This window comes from Panthera pardus, unplaced genomic scaffold (genome assembly GCF_024362965.1).
Source record: "Panthera pardus isolate Hobbes unplaced genomic scaffold, ASM2436296v1 HiC_scaffold_22, whole genome shotgun sequence".
Classification (NCBI taxonomy): Eukaryota; Metazoa; Chordata; class Mammalia; order Carnivora; family Felidae; genus Panthera; species Panthera pardus.
Window position 1 is genome coordinate 5,804,387 of NW_026526788.1, and position 18,403 is coordinate 5,822,789.

Below are 18,403 nucleotides of genomic sequence, written 5' to 3' on the forward strand. Positions count from 1 at the left end.
ACATTACCTTCCAGATCACCGCTCGGTAGTTCCTGGGATGGTTTCTAACTGTCAATATTTACAAAACCAGGCACTTAACAACACAGGCCAAGCAAGCGGGATGTCTCCAAGGATGAGTCATGCCAAATGAAGCCTTTTATCTAAGGGTCACGGCTCCGTCCTCATTGGCTGGACCACGCTGGGAGTCATAAGGTTATTGAAAAGCACACGCACGGTTACGGGCTCCGGTCGCTTCTCTGGAGGAACCAACATTTACGAAATCGAAGCTGGGGAGGAGAGGGCGTGGGGTCTGAGAGCACACGGAGCTGTCTTTTTTTATCTGCTAGATAGTAAATATAGTTCTGGGGCTAGGAGGAAGTGGCAGAGAGATAGCACCGAGGGCCCGACTCAGCCTCCACCTTGCAGTAGACCCATAATCACACACCCTTAAGTCACACTCTGCCCTTGGCTGGAGGGTCATCTGCATCACACAAAACACATACCAAGGAAAGGGGTACCCGCTGGACTTAGAGCCAGGCCAACCACTGGTTTGGTTACTTGAGTAAAGCAAAGTAGACCCATCTGCCCAACCAGTCCAGGTAGCAACTCTTGGCTCCATTTAAGCATTGAAAGAAAATTCCTTGGAGTTTGGAAAGCTTATGTGTTCGGGGGTCATTCATTTTAATTTTTTTTTAATGTTTATTTATTTTTGAGAGACAGAGAGAGAGAGAGAGAGAGAGAGAGAGAGAGACAGAGTGCGAGCAGGGGAGGGGCAGAGAGAGAAGGAGACACCGAATCTGAAGCAGGCTCCAGGCTCTGAGCTGTCAGCACAGAGCCTAACATGGGGCTGGAACTCCCAAACTGTGAGATCATGACCTGAGCTGAAGTCAGATGCCCAACCGACTGAGTCACCCAGGCACCCCGGGGGGAGGGAGGGGGTCATTCATTTTAAAATGCAGATAATCTCCAGAGATGGGCACACCTCAGGTCTTATGGGGTGGAGAAGAGGGGAGGAATGAATGTCCAAGCAAGGAAGGCACTCAGGAGGAAGTGAGACAGGGAGTGGCCCTGCACTTGGTGGCTTTGCCGGACAAGCCCTCAAACCATCCAGGGAGCATGTTCATTTGCGTGTATGTAGAAAAGATAGGATGCTTGTGTCAACATCAACGTTAAATGAAGAAATGCCACCACACTTCAGAAACGCCAATCAGTATGAGTGACCATGATGTGGAAATCTCACTCCTGGACATGCACACAGAAGCTGATCGCAACCACACTGGCGGTGATATCTTTGCCAAAGTCCTTTAGGGACTCAGTACTCTGCAACATGGGGCCGGTTGGCCAATAGGAGCTCCTGGAATCCCTGTTCCCTTTAAAATCAACGAGCTAAACTAGGCTTGCACAAGGACCCCAGAGGGGAACAGGATTGTTACTGAGTTTGTGTAGTAGAAAATGTCTTTGATTGGGGCGCCTGGGTGGCTCAGTCGGTTAAGTGTCCGACTTCAGCCCGGGTCATGATCTTACGGTCTGTGAGTTCAAGCCCCGCGTCAGGCTCTGTGCCGACAGCTCAGAGCCTGGAACCTGCTTCAGAGTCTGTGTCTCTGTCTCTCTGCCCCTTCCCCACTTGCACTCTGTCTGTCTGTCTGTCTGTCTGTCTCTCTTTCTCTCAAAAATAAAAAAGAAAAACATTCAAAAAAAAAATGTCTGATTGAAAAATGGTGGGACACCTGAGTGGCTCAATTGGTTGACTGTCCTACTCTTGGTTTTGATTTTGACTCAAGTCATGATCCTAGGGTCATGCTGAAGATTTTCTCTCTCTACCCTCCCCATCTCTCAAATAATATAAAAAGTTAAAATAAATTTTAAAAACATCGAGACTTCCATACTGTGCAAATTTTCAAATGGACCTGGCTTCTCAATAGGCCCAGCAGATCAGAAGGCTCAGAAATGTTCCCAGAGATCCCAAGATTACTCCACAGTGAAACGACCTCATGATTCCTGCAAAGAGATCACAGCCCATAGCCACTGTCCAGGGCCTTAATTCAAAGGACAACCTCTCGGTAACAGCTGTAGAGAAACATCACATAAGCATCATCTTTAATCACAAAGGGCAACGAGTGAGGGAATGCATGGTCCCGAGACAGAGCTGACTGTGGCCCTTCCCGGCTACCAGGCACCATAAAGCTGGGACTGGGGAACGTGCTGCCAGCTGTACAATCGTGTGTGTCCCCAAAAGCTGTGGATCATCTTCGCGGTCTTCCCCCGGACACACCCGGCTGTCATGCGTACCTTCTGGTCATGTGCATACACATACGTGTGCTAAATGAGAACTTGTCGGGGAAGAGAGGCGGGCAGGAATAAATAAATAACTAAATGGCGTTTCTGACTCTACATTAAAGGGCTTTCACGCGTTGCCAGACCTTCTGCAGGATGGCATCTCATGCGGAGCCCTTTATTTCATTTCCTCCTGTTTCCCCTTCTGTTGGGGATAGATAGAGGTAAGGAGAGGTGGAGGAGAGCGGGATTTGGGGGAAGAAAATGTGAACAGAGGATGGCCCCCCTTGCTGTTCCTCTTTCCCAGACTTCTCAGCTTTGTCTCTGGACGTCCCACAGCACCTTGGACTTGGTTACGTGCTCTACGGACCTGTGGAGAGGCTGTGTTAGTCGGCTAGGGTGGCCATAAAAAAGCACCATAAACTGGGACAGCTTAAACAACAGAAATTTATTTCCCCGCAGCTCTGGAGGCTGGAAGTGCAAGACCAAGATGTCGACAGGGTTGGCTCCTTCTTGGATGAAGGATCGGTCCCAGCCTTCTCTCCTTGGCTTGTCGATGGCTGTCTTCCCCCCCGTGTCTTCACATCATCTTCCCCTTGTATGTGCCTGGGTTGCGAACTCCTCTTCCTATAAGGATTGGTTTGGGGGCACCTGGGTGGCTCAGTCGGTTGAGCGTCCGACTTCGGCTCAGGTCACGATCTCTCGGTTCACGAGTTTGAGCCCCGCGCTGGGCTCCGTGCTGACAGCTCAGAGCCTGGAGCCTGCTTCGGATTCTGGGTCTTCCCCTCTCTCTGCCCCTCCCCTGCTCATGCCCTGTCTCTCTCTTTCTCAAAAATAAACATTAAAAGAAATTTTTTTTAAAAGGATTGCTTCAGGGCCTCATTTTCACTTAAAATGACCTCATTTTAACGTAACTACCCCTTTAAAGACCCTATCTCCAAACACAGTCACGTTCCGGGGTCCTGGGGATTAGCGCTTCAACATCATGGACGTGAACGTAGAACGTGAACCATAACAGAGGTAAAGCAGGAAGAGAAGTCAGCGAACGTGTGCGGAGTCCCTCCTACAAGCTTGGCCCTGTGCCAGGCAGCAAAGATAAAAGATAAGGAGACCTGGTCACATAGTAACCGAATGACTGAACGACAGCCCCGGATGAATGGGTAAGTGGATGGATCCATGACGGATGAAGTGAATGAACGAACGTCAACTCTGCCGGGTACGGAGGCATAGCTGGGTCCAGGGCTGGCAGCCCGCTCCCCCCCGCCCCAATGACAACGGGGTCTCCGAGATAACGAGGGCAGTAAAGTGACGAAGGGGCCCCCACTCCCCCGTCCGGAGGGGCCGGCAGCCCTCGTCCAGTTGGCCAGGCCGCGAGCAGAGCCGTCACGCAGAGAGGCGCTCCGCGCTCCCAGATGAAAACCAGACTTTTCCTTCACGCTCACCCTGCCGGGCCCCGGGAGGCCCGGGGAGACACCCCCGCTGGGGGTCACAGCAGCCTGAGGCCACAAACCAGATGGAAGGACCCCACGAGCAACATCAAAGGTTAGCCGTGCCGGGAGGACTACCGGTCACCGGGCCGCGGCCAGCTGCTGTGCGGCAGGACAACGCTCCGTCCCTGGGGGCCCTGTCCCACCCGCGCGATGACAGTGAGAGTCTCCACATCCTCGGCCCCGTCCCCTTGAAACTCTGTGCCCGAAACTGCGACCGGAAGCAGGGAGGCCAAGTTAGAGGAACAGAAAGGCGAGTTGCCTGTCAGCTTGGCAGCCAGAGATTCCTCCACTAACCACGAGCACTTCGACTACGTCACTCAGTTGTGACTGTCGGTGCCGCGAGAGCGTTTACTTAATCAGCCTTCAAAGAGATTTCCAAACGGGTATTTCTGTGACCAAACGGGGGTCAGAGCCCCTCCGACATCAATGGGAGCCGGCAGGGGGCAGGCCAGCTGCCGGTCATCTGATCTCCCCAGGCTGGGCACAAACTTTGAACCGGTTCCTGTCGGGTGTCTCTCTCAGACTCCCCATGACCCTGGTCATCGGTCAGTTCCTGAATTGCAACAACACACATACAAATGCACGCACCAACAGACCTCCCTTGCTTGGATGACTCCCTTTCATTGTTTTCCAGCACATTCTCCCTCAAGCCCAAACATAATCCCGTCAGAACGGCCGATCCTTGAATCTTTCCTTTATTACTGAAGATGTGGCTCAAAAGCATCACGCTGGTATTTCCTCTGCCCCAGTAGGGATTTTTATGGGGTTTTTATTTGGTTTCATTTTTGCCATGCTTCTGAGAAGGGTCCCTTTGTTGTTCCTTCACTCGTTGCTTAGATCCTGCGAGGCCGTCTCCTCAGAAAATCGTACAGCTCCTGCCCCAGACCTGTATTCCGCCCCCCGCAAAAAAACTTAGCTGAGAAAACCCCCATCTCTTATGGATTTTTAAGCAATAAAACAGTGGGTTCTGAGGGGACCCCCTGGCCCGGGAGAGGCAGAGGGGAGGCAGTGAGGGCCTGAGTCCTCAGCCTGGGGGTGAGGAAGAGCTCAGCACACCGGGGCAGTGGGCCCATTGTTTGTCTGCCCGGGACAGGAGCCCCTCCTTCTGGAAAATACTGCCTCCCCTGCTTAGCGCAGCGCTAATCATAGGGTCCAAATGCGAAACAGCCATGTGCTCAGAGATCCTTCCCTGGCCACAGTGATTGAGTCAGTGATGGTCATCTGACCCCAGGGAAGGCCATCGAGGCCTCTCTCTGGAACTTTGGAACTCTCAGCCCCTCTCTGGCAGTGATGCTGTGAGGTGTGATGAGCAAACTGCAATCGTGCACATTCCGTGTGGAGAAAGCTTATCAAAGAGATCAAAATCACTGTTTTGCTGGAAGATGATGTGAGAGAAAGGACAGAGCACCCAGCAGGGTCAGGTCCCAGCTGCAAGTGCCTCGGGCCCCTCCCCCCTTGTACAGTTGTCACACAGAGCTCCTTTCTGGAAGCCCCGACTGGTTTGAGCTGCACTTCTGTGCGTGTGACTAATACTAGAGTCCTCATTAAATACACCAGTGACTGGATGCTGGCCATCCTGCCTGAGTAAGACCAGCTGACCTCTGTTCTGGCCACAGAAACAGGAGGGGACCGAGGGGGGAAGAGGTGGGGCAGAACTGACCCGGAAGCGGAGGCTGTTCTCCAAGGTGATGGAAGGCATTCGAATACAGAAGCCCCTGCAGCATTTTTTGAGAGGGTTTTTCAGTCTTTACCAAGTCAGTGCTTTTAGGACTATGGACTCTTAGGCAGAGGCGAGGATCTGGATGATTGAAGTGCTTCTTAGAACAGGTTTCAGGCGAGGGCAGCAATGGCGGCTTAGGCTGCGCGCGAAACGACAGATCCATGGAAAACTCGGTGCTCCGGAAGAAAAAGCCAGTCATGACTCTCCTCGTGGGAAGGAAGCAGCTGTGCATCTGGCCGTCTCCTGTCGTCCACTGGCTACGTGGACAAATGGCCTCCAGGAGAGCTGGTGGCTGCGGGCAGTTGAACTGCCTCCTCCCTCAGTCTAACACCTGCCGGGACTGGGCCCCTCAGATCCCAGCTGCTCTCGCAATCCAGTTCCCAAATACGAGGCAGCTCCTGACATGCACACAGACCCAGCAGCGGCCTCAGCTCGGCCCGTCACTGATCTTTGTTGGCCGGAGCCACGGGAAGGCCTCGAGTCAGAAGGGCCTGCCCAACTTCGGGGGAGGCTGCGGAATCCAGCTGAATCCCCTTACTCGTTCAAAAGGGGTCAAGGGAGGGCCACCGCCAGTGGCAGAGAATTTCAAAGCCACACAGGCCCTCTGGCACCACCCTAAGAAACGGATCTAATCCCGAGTCACAGAGGAAGCTGACACTCACTGAGTCACCCGTCCACTTCCTCCTCCTCGCAGCGGCTCGGCCAAGACCAGCAGCCACTTCCGAGGGACAACTTAGTGGCCGACACTTGGAAAAGTTGATGCCCAGAAGAAGAGCAAACGGGGCCACACTCACGCGGCGGCGGGAACCGCTGCCACCAACTTGGCTGTGACGCCCCCGCCCCCTGCATTTTCCAAAGGAAAGCTTCCCATCTTGTGACAGCCCCTGCCCTGCCCTGCACTGCCCTCGGCTGTGCTATTTTTCACTTCCCTGTTCAGAACACGGCCACAGTGTCCAAATGCCATGAATCATCACCACCGAGCAACGGCCCTTCAGCAGAGCAGGAAACCACTGAGCACCAGACCTAGAAGGAAGGGCTCCCTGCCGCAGCCCCCTTCTGCCCCAGCCGCCCATCTTGGCCTGAGGCCACAGCGGAGGCTGCGGGACAGACCTGCCGCTCCACGCACTCAGCTTCTCCACCGTCGTCCCTGGTGGCTGCCCTCCACTCTCCGATCCACCCTTTGCACTACGTCACGGGCAGCCCCGGGCATTTCTGACTCTTCCAGAGGATTTCTTGGTTGTATTAGCTAAAGCCAGTCTCGGGAGAGAGGTGGGGAGATCCGTTCAGACCAAGGGAGATGCCGTCAGTGGACGTGGCATCGAGCGGAGGCACGAGCGGGACACAGGGGGCCAGCTCTCGGCCTGCAAAGAGCCTCAAAATTATGGCACGGATGTCCTCCCTGTCATCCAGGCCCCTTCATGACCAGAACCCTGTGGCCTTCTAGGCAGGTGCCCAAAAGTAGCCGCAAGTGAGCCTGTGATTAAGTAAGTCAGTGAAGGATTATGGGCCTCAAAGAGCATCCAGCTCTTCGGCGGGGGCTCCGGGCTCCTCTGAACGATATACGTCTGCTCTCACGCCAGGCTCAGAACCCGATATGAAGTCATTACCTTCACCCCTGCTTAATCACAGACAGTGCCATTCAAAACCAAAACGACGTTGGAAATGCAAAGCTACGCGACAAGATCACTTTTAACCTATCACGTCGGCCAAGACCCTAAGTATCCACCACGGCAACAGTCAGTATTGGCCAGAGAGTGGGAACGGATGGCTCTCCTCCGTGCTGGTGGACACAGAGTGCTACACATCTTCTGGAGGCAGTTTCACCCCGTGCGTTCCAGTTATTAAGGAGCGGCCTTTGACTCCCGGATTTCAACACGAGGAATTGCTCCTCAGCTGAACAAGCAGCAAAACGCACAAGATCTAAGTACGAAGAGAGCACACACGCACACAAACCGGAAAAACCTAGAGGAGAATGAGCCCGTGCACTATAGTACGTCCAATGAAATACCGTGCGGCCGTTACAAATAATGTTGGAACTCTACCTCCAACGCCACAGAACGATATCAGCACAGATCACTTTGGCAAGTGACACGTAGAAGACAAAACACGTACAGCCCATTTATGTAACCGTGTGTTGATGGCATGCATGCATAAAAGACACCTGGGAGGTTTATCAAGTTGTTAGCAATGCTCGTCTCTGCAGAGGTGGATTTCAGCGTAACATTTCACCTTTTTTTCACATTTTCTGTATTTCTTAAAATTATCTACAAGCAATGTGAAGTATTTTTAGGATCAGTGAAAATATGTATTTCTTTTCCTTTTTCAAACCCAAAGCGACCCAAATGCAAAACCTGTCTTCCTGGCGGGCAGTATCTGTCCCAGAGAAGCTGCACGTGCTCGTTCTGGTAGAAGGTGTTATTGCAGATCATTCTACCAGGAGGCCTTGGGTTCCAGGAGCCTGGGTGGCTCCGTCGGTTAAGCATCCGACTCTGGATTTCAGCTCGTCGTGATCTCCTGCTTTGTGAGTTCCAGCCCCGCACCGGGAGCTCGGTGCTAACAGTGTGGAGCCTGCTTGGGATTCTCTCTCTCTGCCCCTACCCTGCTCGTGCTCCTTCACTCTCTCTCTTTCAAAATAAATAAATAAACTTTAAAAAAAAAAAAAAAAAAGAGGCCTTGGGTTTTACCTTGTTTCCCCTGAGTTCTGATGGGCTGAACTGGGTCCGCCTGTGCTTTTTTGAGCAGCCCCTGTGTGTACTCGATTTATCAGGATGGCTGGCCAGGGTTGGGTGGAGGCCGGGGCATGTGAGGGTCTTCTCCCGCAGGTGCCAAATATCCAGCGTGGTCATCAAATCCCAGATTTCAGTGCCACCCAGACAGGTCTATGTTGCCAAGGGATTTCAGATGTTTTGAAAGTATATGAATCACAACACCTTATCTACTCAGCTCCAGAAATAAATTCCAGGAGACCCTTGAAGAGCATAGAAATCTAAAACCAGAAAGAGCTTTAAGCAGATCATCTATTCTAGAAACAATCTAAGTGTCCATTGATGGATAAAGGGATAAAGAAGATGATAGATAGATAGATAGATAGATAGATAGATAGATAGATAGACGCACAACAGAATATTACTTGGCCATAAAAAATAAGATCTTACCATTTGTGACAAGACAGAGGGATCTTGAGGGCATTACGTTAAGTGAAATAAGTCAGACAGAGAAAGACACATACTGTATGATATCACTTGGACACAAAATCTAAAAAGTAAAACAAGGGAACCAACAAAACAAAATGAAAATCATAAATACAGAGAACAGAATTGTGATTGCCAGAGGAGGAAGGGGCTGCCAGAGGGGAGGGTGGAAAGATGAAGGGGGTCAAGAGGTACAAACGCCCAGTTATGAAATAGGCAAGTCCTGGGGTACAAGAGACAACATGGTGACCTGTAAGTTACCAAGGGCGTAAATCTAAAAATTAACGCTGGGTGGTAACAGATGTTAACTAGACTTACTGTGTTGACCATTTTACAAGATACACAAATATCAAATTGTTATGCTGTAGGCCTGAAACCAATACAATGTTACATGTCAATTATACCTCAATTAAAACAATTTTTTTTCTTAAGTATCTCTTCTGGACCTCGCATTTGACACGTGAGGGAACCAAGGCACGGAGAAAGTGAAGTGACTTGCCCAAGGTCACACAGCTTAAGGGTGACGGAGCCCAGAAGAGAACTTGTGTCCCCTGACCTGCAATCTGAGGTTCTTCATGCTTTATCACAACTGGGACCAGCACGTGGGTGGAGGTGGATAGTAGCAGGTGTCCTTCGTACCTTCAGAAACTCCTCCTGTGGGGGGTCCAGAATGGACTACCTTGATCCCAGGCTCTGGAGAAGGGTCTAGTTAGAGTTACATGTAGGCATTCTTAACAAAGAGGTCATACATTTTTCTATAAGGGGGTGTGTATAAAGTTTTCATCACAGTTTCAAAGGGATCTCACTGTGCAACAAAAATTAAGAACCAATGAACTAGACGGTGGGTTGGCAAACTTTCTGTACAGAAATTTTACAGAAAGCAAATACTTTGGCTTTGCAGGCCATATGGTCTCTCTGTCCCAATTATTCAGCTCCCTCATACAGCTCCCATGCCCCCTGTACTGCAAAAGCAGTCACAGAAAATACAGGAACAAATGGGCATGGCTGTGTTCCAATAAAACTTTATTGACAAAAATAAGCTGTGGGCCGTATTTGGCCTAGGCGGTGCTTTGCCAACCCCAAGCCAGAGGATCTGATCAACTACCTTCCCCTTACTTCACGTTTTGCTTCTGGTCATATAATCACTTGCCAAGCTCCCTCTTTTATCAGGTGAACTGAAAGACGGCCATATTCCTGCGGACCCGGCTCTTTGCCAGGGACCACCAAGGAAGTGGGGAAACACATAAAGGGAATTTGTTTCACTTTTTCATTAAACAACAAGTTCTTTGAATTCTTAATTGGAAACTTTCACACATGAATTGAGGTTGCCGCAACTCATTTCCTGCAGTCCTGCTCACCGTTTATTTTGAGCAAAATAATTGTCAGACGTGGAGGGTGACCTTTGACCTCCGGTGGCTGCCTGCGATATACTTTACGGGCTCATTTGCATGTGGGGCGTTAGAAACACACTGGCATATTCTTCTCTTTTTACATCAAATTCTGATTCCTTGATTAACTAGGAACTAAAACAAGATCTCAAGACAGAACACGGCCACGAAGGACTGGGGACTGTTTTCCCCCCTTTCAGTTGTTGGCAAGGAGACTCCTCGATTCAAATCGGGAAGCAGGGCTGAGCACAGCACCCATTGAGTCAGGCCCTGTGAGGGAGGGTGTGGCCACTGCAGGGAGCACAGGATGGGGATCCAGGATATTTGTCCCCTGCTCTCGTACAAAAGGTGAGATTTATAAACAACAGGGAGTCTTTCCTCTGTTGGACCTCCATGCAGGACCTGTCACTCTCCTGCCCGACAGCCCCTGACCCATGCTGAGAAGGCAGAGACGAGGAGGGAGAGGACAGAGTGGTTCTCTCGGGGAGTCTGTCCCTGCCCTGATTAGGACAGAGAGGGAGGGGCAGAACTGAAACTGAGAGAAGATGGCAGGACAGCCTCCCTCAGCCTTGCCCAGCCCCCTCTCTGGCCTTGACCTTTGCAAATTTTGGTAGCAAAAGGACTGAGTCAGTTAGTCTTAAATGTGAGAGGCAGGTGTTTTTCCATTAATATGACATTCGCTGTAAAGACAACATGCCCATATACATCAGAAACACCCCTTGTGGACGCTTGCTTAGAGGTGGGGATGTTTTCTGGGTTATAGACCCCTTTTCATGCCTCAACATTAGGACACACATGAACACACCTCTCCAAGGGATACAAGAGATGAAAACTCTCCTTCCAAAAGGAGGACAGAGGCAATGAAAGATCTGGTGATGAGCCAATGTGAGTCCAGGACTGGGGCTCCCACCGGGTGTCCTGGTCCCCTTCCACGCTTCCATCAAGCTGGCTCCTACTGACAACAGTTCCAACAACATCTCAAGAGGCTTCCAGAAGATTCGGAGGTGCCCCGTTGTCTTCCTTTTTTTCTTTAAGTCCGGATATGTTTTCCAGCCTTCCCATGGAAAATCCCTGAGCGGGCCACTTCCTGTTTTTGTTTTGTTTTCCTCCCTCCCTGACTGGTGTGACCTTTGACCTTCTGTCCTCTGTCAGGATCTGATCTTCTGCTCAAACTGGGAAACTAATCCCTGGTGCCAAACAGTACATTCGGCACCCAGCTGGGAAAAGGGGGCGTTCTACCTCAGCCCTGCTCACTCCCTGTGATGTGCTTAAACAAACCCGTTCTCTTAAGGGTCCTCTGAGTTGCTTTCTCACCCAAGAAAAGGGATGCTGAGGAGGATAGGAGATTTGGTTTTGGAGATGCTTGCCCAAAGAAGCACAAATTTTAGTCACGAGTGTTTCTGAGTTCTGATCCACTTTTATCTGGGGCTAGGGAGTACCCTTTTGCTTTGTTAACTAGACCAGGTAAGAGGGTGCCCTGGTCCTGGACGGTTCTTTTTCCTTCTTTCCACTGCTTTGTCCCCTCGCTCTGGGCCCAGCGTTCCTGGCCTACCTAGAGAGAGTAGGAGCTGGCCCAAGGCCACTCTTCTAAGCGTCTTCTCAGCTCTGCAGTCCTATTTCCAACACGGTGTCTTTGCTTTGTTTATTCTCTACTTCCCACTCCCGGGCAAGGACGGGCACATGGCGGGCAGGCCTCTCCAGCACCGGCCACCAGCACCGCACCAGAGGCCATGGCTCTAGATCAAGCTGGCTGGAAACTCCGGGCCCCCACCATCTCCAGAGGGGGAACACGTGACACGGTCAGACAAAGGAGGTGTTAACTATGCGCTGGTCTAACGGGGAATTTCCCCAAGCACATCTGGCATAGACGAGTGAAAAGGAAGAGAGAAGATACCGAACAATAAACCACCACTGCCTCTGAGAATTTACTGTCTGGAGCAGGGGTCCGCTGCTGCATCATGAGGGCCCCTGGGTTGAGCCCTGCTTTCCCTTGGTCGCCAGCTCCCTGGGTGACCTTCGTGAAGACACTGAACCTCTCTGGGCCTCAGCTGTGCTCTCTCTGCTGATGCCGGAAGAACCCAGACGAGTGGGCGGGGGGGGGGGGGGGGGGGGGGGGGAGGGGGGGGAGGGGGAAGGTGCTTCCAGTTGGAAAGAACAACGGCGAGCGAAGGTGAAATCCGGAGGCACCTGGCTCCATCACTGTCTGTCAAGCCCAGCTAGATCTCCCTTAAATCTTACCTCAAGGAAAGGTCACCCAAATTCACATCACAGGAAAATCTGAAGTTTACTCTATTCTCTAAATTGTTTTCAATTTCCCATGGGGGAAAGAGACGCATTCGTTTTGTTAATAAGCAAAGGTCTTATTTCTCCGCCTTCGGTAGTATAAATGTCAAGGAAAAAAAAAAAAAAAGCTTCAAGTTCAATCAAAAGACAGTTCCAGCATTTTGAAAAAGTCAAGTGGAGATAAAACAGATGATCCTCCGGGGGGGAAAAATGCACCAAAGTGGCCTTAACTCCAAAACCATAATACCTTAAATTATCTAATGTTTAATTCTCTCAAAAAGGCCTCATGGAAATGTAAAAAAAAAAAAAAAAAAAAAAAAAAAAAAAAAAGTTAAAAGCATAGACAGTGCAGAAGAGCCCAGATGAGTCCGGGTTTCTGACACACTGAGATGAATCAAACAAGAAGGCTAAGGAAGCCACGGATGGACAATGAGACGTACGTAGAAGTCAAGCTGTAACGTACAGCTCAGATTTCTGAAGGCTAATTCATATCAGCCAAGGGGTGAAAGCACCCAAATGGCCATCGATGGATGAATGGATGAACCAACCATGGTACATCCATACAACGGAATAGTGTTCAGCCTTAAAAAGGAGGAAAATTCTGACCCAGGCTACCTAGATGAACCTTGAGGACATTACGCTAAGAGATAGGCCGGTTTCAGAAGGATAAATGCCATGTGAGTCCACTCAGACAAGGCCCCTAGAGGAAGCAAATGCATAAGCACAGAAAGTATGAATGTGGTTGCCAGGGGCTGAGGGGGAAGGGGAGGAATGCAGACTTACCATTTAATGGGTGCCGACTTTCAGCTGCGGATGATGAAAAAATTCTGGATGGGGGTGATAATGGCACCACCATGTGAGGAAGTTCAACCCACAGAACCGCACGCTCAGAAACGGTTAAGAGGGTAAACGTTATGTGCACTTTGCCACCATTCAACTTTCTTTATTGAAAACTTTTAAAACTTCAGAGCTCTGGATAAAGAGGACCGAGTGACTAAACCTTCCCCCTCTTTACATGCACACATGCCAGCTCTTCTCCGAGAAACCCACTGATTGTGCCTTTCATTTAGGGCCCACAAAGACTGATGCATCCACACACCCAAGCTTCTGCTTCAGAACTTAGCTGGAGCCACCACATCCACATCCGTGAGGCAGAAAAAGGGCAGCGCTTTGCCCCATTTGACTAATGGAAAAACCAAGGGTCATGGAGGTTAAGTAGCTTGCTCGAGGTTACACAGTTCACAGGGTCTGCCCCAGTGAAAAGTTCTTGGTGGAGCTGTCTCCAGATTTATAACCCCCCAAAGCATTGAGTAAACACAGGACAAAATCAACGTTGGTCTGGAGAGACGGGGACGTGCCAGGACCAATTTCCAAAATGAGTTCTAAAACCAGCGCCCCGTGGACAAACACATTCCCGAAGGATTCACATTCATTTGCTGAAAGCGTGTTCGCAGAGCCCCTCCTGTGGCCGGACTCTGTTAGGCTCAGCGTCCCGAGTCCTGGTCCCTCCCAGAGCACTGGGCGGTGGGTGGAGAGTGCAGAGATGGGGCAGCAGTGAGGGTGCCCGGAGCACAGGGGGGCAGTTCCGGGTCCCTTGGAGGGGCAGCCCATCCAGTGAGGCCCGGGGGCCACGTGTGCAAAGGCCCAAGATGCACAGAACCTGGTCTTTTCAGAGAGCCACCCCTTTGCTCTCCCACATGCCCCATTTTTCCCTCGAGCCCGGATCGTTCCCCTCCTGCTACAGGCATGTCGTTCCACCCCCCCCACCCCTGGTTACAGACCTGCAGTAAAGTCCACATCCACCTCAGCTATACCTCCCACCGTCAGCTGCTAAAGTTGCTGTAACAGAGGACCACAGACTGGACCACCTGAACCACGGAAACGTATTGTCTCACAGCTCTGGAGGCCAGAAGTCCAAGATCAAGGTGTCAGTGTTGGGTTCCCTCTAAGGGCTGGGAGGGAGAATCCGTTCCAGGCCTTTCTCGTTGCCTTGTCGATGTCCGTCACCCCTCTGTGTCCCTTCACTTCATCTTCTCTCTGTAGGTGTCTGCCTCTGTGTCTCTGGGTCCAAACCCTCTTTTTTAGAACAACACCAATCAGGTTGGGTTGGGGCCTATCCTAATGACCTCATCTCCAAAGACCTTATTTCCAAAAGAGGTCACAGCCATGGGTTCTGGACCTTAAGACTTCAACATTTTTGGGGGCGCCTGGGTGGCTCAGTCAGTTAAGCGTCCGACTTCAGCTCAGGTCATGATCTCATGGTTCGTGGGTTCGAGCCCCACATTGGGCTCTGTGCTGACAGCTCAGAGCCTGGAGCCTGCTTCGGATTCTGTGTCTCCCTCTCTCTCTGTTCCTCTCCTGCTTGCACTCCGTCTCTGTCTCTCAAAAATGAATAAACCTTAAAAAAAGTTCGAAACCCTTCAACATCTTTTGGGGGGCGGGGGATACACAATTCAACCCTCCGCATCTCTCTGCTTTCCTTTGTAGCAAAAAGTCCTCAAGAGTCAATTAGACCCAGGGAACCAATCCTGGGGCCAAGGGCTCTCCCTCTGTCGTCCGAAATGTCACTTCTTCCTGATGATCCTCAGACATGTACCTCTAGCCTCTGCATCACCAAGGAGCTACCGACTCCCATGCCTCCATTCCTCACTTCAGTAAACGACACCCCTGTTCAGAGCAAAGCACCCGGTCATCCTTGACTATCCCCTTTTCCCCTCACGCTTGACATCAGCAAGGACGGCTTTATCTTCAGCATCTGTTACAAATGCTGGGCCACCTCCTCGCCATCACCCCTCCCCTGGAGCAGTGAAGGAACCTCCTAATGGCTCCACTAAACTCATGTACTCCTTCCCCACACGGCAGCACGGGATCATGGGAATGGCTACCGTGATGTGAGCAAGAGGGTTGCCGTGGCGTCCAGCCTCCCTTCAGAACGTGGCCCTGTATCAGCTTCTTCCGGATCCCCCCCCACCCCACCCCCCACCCCCGCGCAGCCCTGCGGAGACTCAGATTAGTTCCACATGGAGCCACAGCGTCTCGATCTTCCTGCCTCACTCTGAGGGCTCCTTTAGAACTGTGCCTGTCTCTGCAACACCATTACCCTTCATAAGTCCAGGACCCACGCGTGCCCTCGGTCAAGCTTCACGCCCTCCCAGGACAGCAGCCCTCCGTGTCGTTCCCCCAAACATTGGCCCTGCTTCCCTCCAGCCACATCCCCCACCCCCTTACCGCCGCCTCCCACCCCTCTTGCCATCCTGATCGGCCTTTCTCCCTGCACCTTCCCCCCTTGTCGCTCCCACCCACCCCTTCCCCCTCTTTAGGACTCAGCCTGAATTAAAGTGTTGCCTTCTCCCCTGCCTGGGCCAGCTAACTGGCCCACTGACTGTCCTAATTAACTCGGAGGGGTGTCTTAATCCATTTCGGCTGCTATAACAAAATAACCGGCTGGGAGGCTTACAAACAACAGACATCTATTTTCTCACAGTTCTGGAGGATGGGAGTCCAAGATCAGGGGTGCCCATGTGATCAGGCTCTGGTGAGAACCCTCTCTGGGCTTGCAGACTGCCACCTGCTCACTACATCCTCACGGGATGGGCCACGCGCAGGATTAGAACACTAATGCCACTCATGAGGGTGCCACCCTCGTGACCTAAGCACCTCCCAAAGGCCCCACCGCCCAGTGACATCATACCGGCCATTAGGATGTCAACATACGGATCTGGGGGGACACAAACATTCAGCCTATAGCGGGGGTGGGCGTTGAGATAGGGCACAGGGTGGAGTATAATGGTGACACTGCCAGGGTCACATTTGAATTCCAGGTCCATCATTAATTGACAGTGTGACCCTGGGAAGGGTCCCCCTTTACCCCTGGGAGCTTCCATTTCCCCCTATCTAAAATGCAGCTAATCACCGGTGCAAGAAAAAAATGCTCCACATCACTTATCATCAGGGAAATGCACACCAAAACCCCCTCACACATGTCAGGATGGCTGTTTAAAAAACAATAAAAATTAGAGACAAGTCTTGGCAAGAATGTAGAGAGAAGAGAAGCCTTCTGTACTGTTGCTAGAAACATCAACTTGTGCAGCCATTACAGAGAGCAGTACGGAGGCTCCTCAGACAATGAAAACTAGAGCTACTATATGAGCCGGGAATCCCACTTCTGGGTATACATACAAAAGAACCGAAATCAAGGTCTGGAAGAGACAGCCGCCCTCCTGTGTTCACTGCAGCATTATTCCCCATAGCCAAGAGAGGCGAACAACCAAAATGTTCTTCAAGAGGTGAACGGAAGAAGATGAATTGTACACGCAATGCAGCGCGGGGCTACTCAGCCTTAAAAAAGGAGGAAATCCTGCAGGATGGGACAACACGGCCAACGTTAATAAATCACCCTCGATGACATTTAAGAACCAATGTCGTTTGCCAAAACACTTCCTGCTTGCTACCTAGTCAAGCGGCAACGCAGATTTTGGTCCCCACCTCCCAAGGGCAAGGGGGAAGGGCGAAGGAAGCTCTTTTTCTTCTTCAGGGCCGAAACAACTGACCAGCCCCGGCGAGGGGGAACAGGATTCACTCACTTCCAGCAAAGCACGGAGACAGAAGAGCACAGAGGTGCGGGAGGAAGCCTACCAAGGCCGTCCGGAGCACAGAACCCCGCATCCCAACGTGGTCCGGCCCCCCCTTCCTTCTGCGAAGGATTTACTGTAAATCACCAGATCCTCAGACACTGTTTCCCCGCTTCTCAAGGGCAAATATCACACAAGCTGATCTGAACCTTCAAGGGCTTCTGCGACTTTCAGACCGAACAATCTGGGAGTTCTATTTGGAATGGTCCCCAGAGGCCTTCGAAGCTGGGCCCCGTGGTTCCCAGGAAGCACTGAACTGTGCGCACAGACCCCGTCAGCCCCACACCTCACTTCTCTGGCCTCAGCGCCCAGCCACCAGGCACCTGTCCCCATGTCACCGGTCATCACAGGTGGATCGGGCGCAGAAGATGCCCGAGGACTGGCAAGGATTGACGCTGGTCCGTCATCAATTTAAAGGATGACGCTTTTGCTACGTACACGCACACACGTCCGCGAATGCATGCACCCTGTTCTCCCTGCATGTTTTTCTTATGCTCCTCACAGAATCAGGTAGAAGGTGAGCCCTCTCGTAACAGATGACGACTCCGAGGCCCAGAGAAACCCAGTGGTGGGCCTATGGCCCGCCACAGTGAAAGCGAGCCAACACTGCCTCTGAGCCTCTCCCTCTGTCCCTGCTCAGTGCCCTTTGGAACTGCTCCCTCTCCTTTCTTGCCAACACACGCCCTTCTCTCCCTGCAGAACTCAGCTTTCTTCTACCAGCAGGATCCCTTTGTGACCAGCCGCCCCTAGCCCTTGTCATGCTACTCCTGAAAACAAGTGTCAGCCAGGGATGACCCCAAGCTCATAGAAGTGAAAGGAGCAGCGTGCCCTGCGGGCAAGACACAACCTCAGCAGGTGTCCTGTAATGCTGCTTCTCAGGCCGGCCCGTGCCTCTCCTATGGAAGAAAGAACCTTGGAAGGCATTGTCCTCAACCTCTTTCATCTGGTCCCCCCTTCTTTTTAAATTTTTTTTAAGTTTATTTATTTTTGAGAAAGAGACAGAGAGAGTGAGCAGGGGAGGGGCAGAGAGAGAGGGAGAGAGAGAATCCCAAGCAGGCTCCGTGCGGTCAGCATGGAGCCCAGTGTGGAGCTCAAACCCACAAACTGAGATCATGACCTGAGCCGAAACCAAGAGTCAGACGCTTAACCGGCTGAGCCACCCAGGCGCCCCGGTCCGTCCCTCTAACGGTGTTCTATAAAAAGCGTGGACCCACACTTGTCTCTCAGAGAACAGGTCGGGCACAGGGCTGCAGGACTCCCGGACGGGCTCCAGCAGGCGCCTGAATCCCAATGACAGCACTGTCCTGACGGGCGTCAACTTCTCCCATTTCTCTTCTCTTCTCAGGAAGCCACCCAGACAGCCAACAGCTATCAGAAACAGAGTTCCCCGGCAGGCCCTTCCTGGAGGGGGAGGCCTCTAATGGGAACATAATACCTGCCCAGGAGA

The 18,403-nt window shown here is 51.7% G+C and overlaps 1 long non-coding RNA gene across 1 annotated transcript; it reads right to left on the reverse strand.

Moving 5' to 3' along the window:
- Nucleotides 1–2,681: 2,681 nt before the first annotated feature.
- Nucleotides 2,682–12,108, reverse strand: LOC128779097 (uncharacterized). Its single transcript, XR_008425036.1, has 2 exons — nt 4,038–12,108; nt 2,682–3,330 (listed from the first exon to the last, which is right to left on the reverse strand). It is a non-coding gene; the product is annotated as an uncharacterized LOC128779097 (long non-coding RNA).
- Nucleotides 12,109–18,403: the final 6,295 nt, after the last annotated feature.